The 7,394-nt window shown below is 36.8% G+C and overlaps 2 pseudogenes; one reads left to right on the plus strand and one right to left on the minus strand.

Moving 5' to 3' along the window:
- Positions 1–2,558, minus strand: part of LOC125860245 (protein HYPER-SENSITIVITY-RELATED 4-like) — a 6,432-nt pseudogene extending 3,874 nt beyond the window's left edge.
- Positions 2,559–6,490: 3,932 nt separating this feature from the next.
- Positions 6,491–7,394, plus strand: part of LOC125859143 (protein HYPER-SENSITIVITY-RELATED 4-like) — a 7,082-nt pseudogene continuing 6,178 nt past the window's right edge.

Consider the following 7,394-nt stretch of genomic DNA (forward strand, 5'->3'; position numbering starts at 1 on the left):
CATGTACTGATGCCAGTTGGCCTGCATCGTTTGATGATGCAGATTCAGGTACCCCGGATCAGCATCCTGCACGTCGTTGATCCAGCTGAGCACTCCAGAGTCAGTGGTGAGCCTCCTTGCATTCCGGAGGACTCAATTATTTTGTGTTCTTAGTTTTTGTTTTATTAGGATGTTGCGGGGTCTGTCCCAACGTCCATCTCAGTATTTTAGAGGCTTCATAGACAGACAGTCAGTCAGCTAGTATTGAGTCTCTCATCTATATGTATATATGTAGATATTCTATTTTGAGATTCGAGTTGCCTTTATGGCCATATGTTATAAGTTAAGTTGTTTTGTAATATTGCATTGCATTGAGTTATTATGTTGGGTTAGGTTTCCGCTGAGTTAAGAAAGTCAGGCCAAGGGTTTGCTTGGGGCCAGAAATGGTCTCCGGGTGCCGGTCCCGCCCAGGGTGTAGGCTCGGGGTGTGACAAAAGAGGGGAAAATTGTTAAAAAAAATATAAAGAGGGTTTAATTGTCCTTTCAATGCTTTTATTACTATTGGGCCCCTCGATTTTTACATTTGACGCGCCTAATTTAAGTTTATTTCACGCATTTTGCCAGGTAGGATCCAAGTGTTTTTTTGTTTAAGTTTTGGATAGTTAAAGTGCCTATTTGTGCACTCACAAAGTTAAAGGTCAAAGTTATAATTTGAAGCCAAGTTAAGGGTCCAATTTATGTATTATGCCTAAATTAAAAAGACATAATACACAAGACAGTCAAGTTTGACCTCAGCTGATAATTAAACGCTCCAACTTTGAATATGCAAATCTAGACACCTCAACTCTTCTCCCATGTGTAGGGTGAACACTCCAACTTACACCATCATCATTTAGACACCTCCAAATTTATGTGTCACGTCAGCATTGTGTGTCCATGAGACGCAGTAGAGACGAGTTGGAGTGTCTAGATGTGCACTACCAAAGTTGAAGTGCTTCCTTACCAATTGAGGTGAAATTTGAGTGTATGCTTATATATACGCTATTTTACTAAAATACATAGCCCTAACTTTTTATTCTGTATACAACTTGTAGGAATAGTAAGGAAATGGAAAATAAAAGACTAATTTACCTTGTTTTCTTGCATACGAAAACCATTAATTGAATGAACAACAGTAGCTCGATTAGCCAAGTTATCTTGTAAGTCAATGGTACAATCATTGTCCTCCACCACCAAAATGGACTTATTGGCTATGGCAACCAACAACCTCTGTAACTCCATGTTCCCCTTCAGCGAAGTAAACTCCAAATCATATATATCAAAGTTCAAATAATTCGCCATTGCAACAATCAAACCAGATTTTTCGGTCTCTGAAGGACCAAACAACAAATACCCTCTTTTCCATTCGTTGCCAACTTTCCTATAATAATATTTCCTCTTCACGAATCTCTCCAAATCCTTCGAGATCATGTCTTTTTGATCTGATTCCATCGCGAATGTCTCAAAAGTGGCCGAATGATTAAGATTCACCGGCTTCCACATTTCGTGTAAATTGTACATTCTCTCACAATCCATAGTGTGAATCTTGATCGTCTTGTTTACGTGTTTTTGCAATTTGCTTCTTTCATGATGTGAAACAAATATGATTTAACGACATTAATGTCCCTGTTTTTCTTGTGAAATGTGACCTTAAAGGACCTGATTTCAGATTTTAGAGTGGAATTCATGTCCCTGGAATTATTGAAGTTTGTAGACTCTGTTTGTCTACAGAGGCAAATCCACTTGAATGTCTGTCCATTAGAAACATCTGTCACCTGTTGGAATAAAACCTTGAGATTTTTAAAAAAACATTGTCTTCACGCGATCTATTACATTAAATTGTCACTAAGGTAAATTTGAACGCGGAAGGAGGCTTACTTGAACACGTGAATACAATCGTTCTTCAAATCAAGAAGTATGAATTTTAAAGAAAGGCGACTAATTTCACTTTTCCGATGGTGGATTATTAGGAAAGAGAGTCATATGTCTGATGTGGAGGGCTCCACATCAGACTACTTCTAGTCTATGTGGAACGGGCCCTCAAAAATGTTGTTGCACTTGTGTTGTATCCTTAGAAAAACCATAAAGGATCTGACACACAAGTCAATTATTTTGAAGAGTCCATGTAACATAACTTCTAGTTTAGACCAAGCCTTTTATGATAACAAATAACATTTTTATGTGCAAGACATTACCTCCTCATTACGTTCCATACCGATGATGAAATTCTTCTACTTCTCAGGCTTACTGATTTTAAGTTGATGGATGTTAGGTGATAAATTGTTTCCAAAATAGGTCTCAGCAGCTTCATAAATTTCATTGTTGACAAGGCCATTAAATTTGTCAATCACCATTGTTAGCTGATTCGAGAACTTGGTGAACATGTTTCTGAGTCCAAAGAAGAGATATTCATGGAGTTCCCGGAGGATATAGTCATGGATTATCGAATGAACGAACATGGTTGTCGCAGCAATAGAGCCTACTGTTGATAAAACAGTCATGGATAAAGCCATTTTCGATTTTGCTGATGAAGAAGACATATTTTTTAAGGGCTTTTTGGTTAGTAGATGTTAGTGTTATGCACGAAATGTGTGACAAAATTAGTAACCAATATGTTGATGCAATTACAATTGAGGAAAATGCTAAATTTATAGTAAAAAATATAATAACAAGGCTAGTTGTGCTTGAACATGCAAGTGTCACTTGACACCCTTTCGTCAAGGGTAGCCCCCCCCCCNCCCCCCCCCCCCCCCCTTTCCGAGAGTATGTTGAGCATAAGTTCAATAATGTGCCTCATATAGCGAACGTTAAAGTCAGGTTGGATTCTCAAGTCATCTCTAAGAAAGGGAGTTTCAAGTACCCGGGGACTATTATCCAAGACAACAGAAAGATTGACGAGGAAGTCAAACATCGTATTGGTGCAGGGTGGTTGAAATGGAGGCTAGCTTCTGGAGTGTGATAAAAAGGTTGCACTATACTTAAATGTAAGTGATATAGAGCAGTAGTCAAACCGACTTTATTGTATGGAGTGGAGTGTTGTCTAGTCAAGAACTCATCTGTCCAGAAGATGAAAGTTGCAGAAATGAGGATGTTAAGATAGATTTGTGGGCTTACAATGAAAGTTATGGTCATAAATGAAAACATTTGGGCAAAGGTGGAAGTGACCTCCGTGGCGAACAAGATGTGAGATAGATATGTCAAGAAGAGATACACAAACGCCCTAGTGAGGATGTGTGACAGATTGGCATTGTAGAGCTTAGGAGAAGTAAAGGTAGGTTAATAAGTACTAGGGGAGGTGACAAACATTCAGCTAATCGAGGACCTTGACGTGACCCCAATAGAAGGGTGTGGAGGGCAAGGATTCGGGTAGAAGAGTAAAAGTAATTAGTTTTGCATTTGGTTTCTCCAGTTGGTAGAATTAGTAATGTTTTATTAGTTTACTATTTGCGTATTTTTTTAATGCTATTTTTTAGATGACAAAAATGCCCAGCGAATGGAGGTGGAGTACAATGGTTCCATTGTACAAGAACAAGGGTGATATTAAAAACTGTAACAATTATAAGGGTATCAAATTGCTGAGCCACACAATAAAGGTTTGGGAGAGTGTGGTAGATATGAGGGTGAGGATAAGGGTGTCCATTTCTAGGAATCAATTTTGATGCATGCTAGGGTGTTCGACTACGTAAAATATCCACCTTGTGCGGAGACTAATGGAGAAGTATAGGGAAAAAAAGAGGAATCTTCATATGGTGTTAACTGACCTTAAAAGGGCCTATGACAAAGTCCCGAGGGATGTTCTCTGGAGGTGTTTCGAGGCTAAGGTGTCCTGATGGTATATATTAGGGAGAACATGAATGATGGAGCTAAGGCTCGGGTTAGAACGATCATATGAGACTTGGAGAATTTCCTAGTTGAGATGGGCCTACATCAATGATCAATTCTTAACCCTTTCTTACTTGCTTTGGTGATGGATGAGTTGACATGGTCTATTCAAGCGGAGTTTCCTTGGTATATGTTATTTGCAGATGACATATTGTTCGTTGATTAGACACGTGACAGAGTTAATACTAGGTTGAAGATTTAGAGACATACTTTAGAATCGAAGGTTCAAGTTGAGTAGGATTAAAATGGAGTATTTGGAGTCAAACTCCAGAGGGACATGGAAGTGAAGCTTGCCATACACACTATTTCCAAGAGGGAGTTGTAAGTATCTTGGGTTCTTACTCTAGAATAGTGGGGACATCTAGGATGATGTCATACATCACATTGGGGCAGCATGGATGAAATAAGGCTTGCCGCTAAAGTATTGTGTGATAAGAAGGTATCACCTAAAATTAAAAGGTAAGTTTTACAGAATGGTGGTTAGATCTTCGTAGTCCACCCCCTATATCCCCTTACCTTCTTGTAGATCGCAAAAAAAAATTGAGAATCAATATATTGGTTACTATTTTATCACACGTTAGGCATATAACATTAAAGCAAATTTTGAAGCATTAGTAGGCTTACGAGGTTATGGAATTAAATCTAGATTAAATTTAGATAATTCAAAAATACGATACCCAAATTAAGATCAAATTATTTAATTCCAAGATATAGATTTAAAGAAAAGTTCAATTTCACGTGAGCTAGTCCATTGAGTTGGTCTTCAAATAATGAGCCCGCTCGATTAGCCCAAGGCCGATTCCATGTTTCAAATGATATAACGCACCAAGTCAAATAAAAGAACAAATAAAATGATATTACGTATTCAAATGACGTGGCACTCCTAGTCATACACCAATCAAATGTAGACAAATGTTCCAACTGATATGTCTTGGCCAATTAAATGTGACCTTATCAAATGAGCCAATCAAAATCAAGCAAGAGTGTTCATCTACACTTAAATTATCTAATTGCTACAACTATAAATAGGGGTGGGAAGAACTTGAAAAGTAAGAGGCGGAGAGCACAATTAGGAAACCCCTTCTTAAAAGGGCACTTTTATTACTCGTTTGGTCTTTGACACTTTGGACCGACCATTTTTCTTTTTGAATTATGTATTCAGATCCGTTTGGGAGTTCAAGTTTCTATATGAATAAAATGGACTTGTAGTCCAAATTTAATTTAAAAAAAAAAAATAAAAATAAATAGGGGTGTTACATACCTCTCAAGGGGGACATTCAAGGAATTGGAGAGAAGGCATCTGCAATCGGAAGATCTTCCGAAGAACATGAGAGAACTATATACTCTAGGGGCGATTTGCAAGTTCTTCATCTCTGGTGCTGAGCTGTAAATTCTATACCTTCATATGTATGATCAAACCCTAGCTCCATATTCGTTTTAAAATTTCAATAACAAATGATTCATCAACTCAAGAACAAGCAAAGACCAATAGTTGATGGTCGTGATGATAAGAATTAGAGGATTACACCTTTCTATATAAGATTTCATTAGCATTGTAATCCCCACACATTATTGGAATCAAATATTAAATACTTGTTGCTATTTTCTTGTGTTGATTATTCGCTTTTCAGGAACAAAAATTTAGTTGTTACACACCCACTAGCCAAAAAGCCCTTAAGAAGCACGTCCTTTTCATCAGCAAAGTTGAAAATGGCCCTAGCAAAGAGGGTTTATATCAAGAGTAGGCTCAATTGTTGCAATAGTCATGTTGGTTAAGACGATAATCCAAAACTACATTCCCAGGGAACTACATGCATATCTCTTCTTTGGACTCAAAAACATGTTCACCAAGTTCTCAAAAAGCTAACGATGGTGATCAACGAATTTGATGGCCTGGTCAACAACAAAATTTTGTGGACTAATTTTGTGGGTAAAGAAGAAATATTTGTCACTACAAATTATAAAAAATATTGTGTTAGCTATGGGCTATTTAGCAATAAAATTTCCAGCAAATTTAAGTTATTTTTTAGTGATTGTCGTGTGTATGTCGTATTCCTCTAAAGTTATGCACTTCTGAAGAATCTGACACGTGTATGAACACAGTTTTTAGGGTCCGAGCAACATAGAATAGAAGTAGTCAAGCAGTCAACTTAATGTTTAAAGTTAAACGTTTGTAAAAAACATCATAAAATATGTGTTATTGTATTTAGAAATGCTGATACAACTTCTAATTTAATGACAAACTAGACAAATTAGAAACAAACAAACTAAGTGTAATTATAAATAGGGTTGTGGTTTCCAGATCAGACATACATATGCTCATACAACATCTGATTCAATGATAAACAAGAAAAAAATAGAAACAAACTTTGTGTAATTATAAATAAGGTTATGGTCTCCATATCAGACCTATGACATTTTTCTAATAGTCCACCATTAGAAAAGTGAAAAATCATTTTTCTTAAAATCAAAGTCTTTATTTGAAAAATTGTTCTATATTCATGAGTGCTCAGGTAAGTTTCCACATTTAATTTACCTTCATAATAATTTAACATAATAGATGTTGTGAAGATGATGTGTTTTCTTTAATCTTGCGGTTCTATTCCAACGGGTGATAGATTTTTATAATGGACATACATTCAAGTGGATTTGGCTCTATAGACAAACAGAGTCTAAACACTTCTACAACCCCAGAGACATGGATTCTGCTGAGAAATCTATAATAAGGTCCTTTGAGTTGACATTTCACAAGAAAAACAAGGACCTTGTCCTTAGTTCTTACTTTCCATACATCATGGAAGAATTGTTAGTGAAAACTTACAAGATAACAAAAAATACAAGATTACAATTGAAAATAAAAAATGAAGAAATAAATCTCTTCAGGCTGAGGCGCGGATATCTCGCTCTCTTTAAGGAGATTCAAGTCCACTGCAGCAAATGTTTTCACCGGTCCAGCAGTAGTCCTTCTTGACTTGTCCCCTCCAGGATACAACAACCTTCACAAAGTATAACTCAACAACTCTGGACAAGAGTTGAGTCCAAAGCTCCACAAAAAAGAACACCTCCCTTCAACTAATAAGAACTCTCTTTTTGACAAACTTTTTCCTCTCTATCTTTTTCTTATGTGTTCTATATTCCACAAACCAAATGAAGACCACCATTATTTATACTAGAAGAAGTCTTCCTAGCAATGAATAGGAAGATAATGGTGTAGTAAATAGTGAAGATAAATGGCCTTAGGAGTTACATAGGTTACAAGGTATAATGGAGGAATAAAAGAATGAAATAAAGGAGAGGATAACAAATGCACCAAGTGTTACACTTTGACTATGCTAACGTTCACTGCAACGTTCATCAGAAAGCAGCAAAGTCCATAATACATATGGTCATTAATTGACCACTAAGTAATTAGGCACAAATGCATACCGTTGTAGCAATGAAATGCCATAACTCCCACGTCCTCTATTCCATGTAATTGTGGCAGAATGGGTATT

This window comes from Solanum stenotomum, chromosome 3, assembly GCF_019186545.1.
Source record: "Solanum stenotomum isolate F172 chromosome 3, ASM1918654v1, whole genome shotgun sequence".
Lineage (NCBI taxonomy): Eukaryota > Viridiplantae > Streptophyta > Magnoliopsida > Solanales > Solanaceae > Solanum > Solanum stenotomum.